Below are 2,500 nucleotides of genomic sequence, written 5' to 3'. Positions count from 1 at the left end.
CCTTTATACACACACACACACACACTCTCTCTCACACACACACTCTCTCTCTCACACACACACACTCACACACACACACACTCACACACACACACACTCACACACACACACACTCACACACACACTCACACACACACTCACACACACACACACACACACACACACACACACACACACACTCACACACACATACACACTCTCACACACACTTATAAATTGTCACTTTATAAAACACACTATATCACAAAACCCATGAGTCTAGTACCTGGACCTGGATATTCTGACTCAGGTGCACACTGATATAGATCTGATAGACTGCAGTGCATTGTGGGAATTCTTGAGCACTCTGGAAATTGTCCATTCAGCCTTGAGACATGACTACAAACCAAAAGACCCCTAAAACTGTGCACCACAGTGAAAGTGCTGTGGATTGGGACACAGTATAATTATAACCCTGCTGAGCTGCAGGTTAGGTTTAAACATAGGAAGTGTTTTGCTGATTTCATAACAATATAACGATATAACGATGTAATGATATAACGATGTAATGATATGTTGATCATTATAATATTATAATTAACAATCATTATAAAACTGTTATTCTTCCCACAGACGACACACACATCAACACTGCAGCAGTGTGTTTAAAGCTCATTCCTTAGCTTAGTGTGTATTTATAGAATAAAATGAACCCAAAGTCTCCAGCACGTATAAGGACACCTCATCATGTACTCTATCTGATACAGAAGCAGGACATGAAAGGGATTTCATACTTATGGGATTTTCATGAACACCGTATTTTGTAGATATGAATACAAACGATTTGTGAATAATAAAGTAAATGTGGATCGTGAGCAGGAAGTGAATTAAAGCTGCTGTAGAAAACTTTCAGTCTGTTTGCTGTGATTTGGGTCTAAAACTTTACTGCAATTTTAGTGTTCTAAACCTCAATGACATGGAGAAAAACTAAATATACACACACACACACACACACACACACACACACACACACACACACAGTGTTCAGAATTCTGGGTAATATATTTAAACTTGTTTCCCAATAACCCGTGTAAGTGCACACACACCCAGCGTTTATGAAGCTTAGGCAGCTTTTAGTGGTGCAGTGGCTTTATTAAAGCACTAAATCTGTACTAAATCTGTACTAAGACACACACACACACACACACACACACACACACCAATGCTAACTTTAGTCTCCCCGCTAAATTGTACACACTTCATCAACCTGCAATTATTTTTACCATTCAGCTTAAAGAGTTCACATGTGTGTGTGTGTGTGTGTGTGTGTGTGTGTGTGTGTGTGTGTGTGTGTGTGTGTGTGTGTGTGTGTGAGAGGGTCTTGAGTTTTGCTGGGCTAAAGTATACACACACACAGGGTGTGTTCATGACCGGCTCTCATACACAATCTAAAAGCAAACGATTAAATACACAATTTAGCAGCAGAATGAACAAAATGTGTGTAGAGTGAAATTGTGTAAAGGTCATAAACATGTCGGTGTCAGTAGAAGTGGTGATGGTGTTAGGAGTGTACGGTGATGGTAGTGCAGTGTGTGATGGTGGTGCGGTGTGTGATGGTGGTGCGGTGTGTGATGGTGGTGCGGTGTGTGATGGTGGTGCGGTGTGTGATGGTGGTGCGGTGTGTGATGGTGGTGCGGTGTGTGATGGTGGTGCGGTGTGTGATGGTGGTGGTGATGGTGGTGCGGTGTGTGATGGTGTTGGTGCGGTGTGTGATGGTGTTGGTGCGGTGTGTGATGGTGGTGCAGTGTGTGATGGTAGTGTGGTGGTGATGGTGGTGCGGTGTGTGATGGTAGTGCAGTGTGTGATGGTGGTGCGGTGTGTGATGGTGGTGCGGTGTGTGATGGTGGTGCGGTGTGTGATGGTGGTGCGGTGTGTGATGGTTGTGCAGTGTGTGATGGTGGTGCGGTGTGTGATGGTGGTGCGGTGTGTGATGGTGGTGCAGTGTGTGATGGTGGTGCAGTGTGTGATGGTGGTGCGGTGTGTGATGGTGGTGCAGTGTGTGATGGTGGTGCAGTGTGTGATGGTGGTGGTGATGGTGGTGGTGATGGTGGTGCGGTGTGTGATGGTGGTGGTGCGGTGTGTGATGGTGGTGCGGTGTGTGATGGTGGTGGTGATGGTGGTGGTGATGGTGGTGCGGTGTGTGATGGTGGTGGTGCGGTGTGTGATGGTGGTGCGGTGTGTGATGGTGGTGCAGTGTGTGATGGTGGTGCAGTGTGTGATGGTGGTGGTGCGGTGTGTGATGGTGGTGGTGATGGTGGTGGTGCAGTGTGTGATGGTGGTGGTGCGGTGTGTGATGGTGGTGGTGATGGTGGTGGTGCAGTGTGTGATGGTGGTGGTGCGGTGTGTGATGGTGGTGGTGCGATGTGTGATGGTGGTGGTGATGGTGGTGCAGTGTGTGATGGTGGTGGTGCAGTGTGTGATGGTGGTGCAGTGTGGGATGGTGGTGGTGATGGTAGTGCGG

This window comes from Tachysurus fulvidraco, chromosome 9, assembly GCF_022655615.1.
Source record: "Tachysurus fulvidraco isolate hzauxx_2018 chromosome 9, HZAU_PFXX_2.0, whole genome shotgun sequence".
Classification (NCBI taxonomy): Eukaryota; Metazoa; Chordata; class Actinopteri; order Siluriformes; family Bagridae; genus Tachysurus; species Tachysurus fulvidraco.
The sequence above is the reverse complement of the archived record's forward strand: the minus strand, read 5'-3'. Positions refer to the sequence as shown.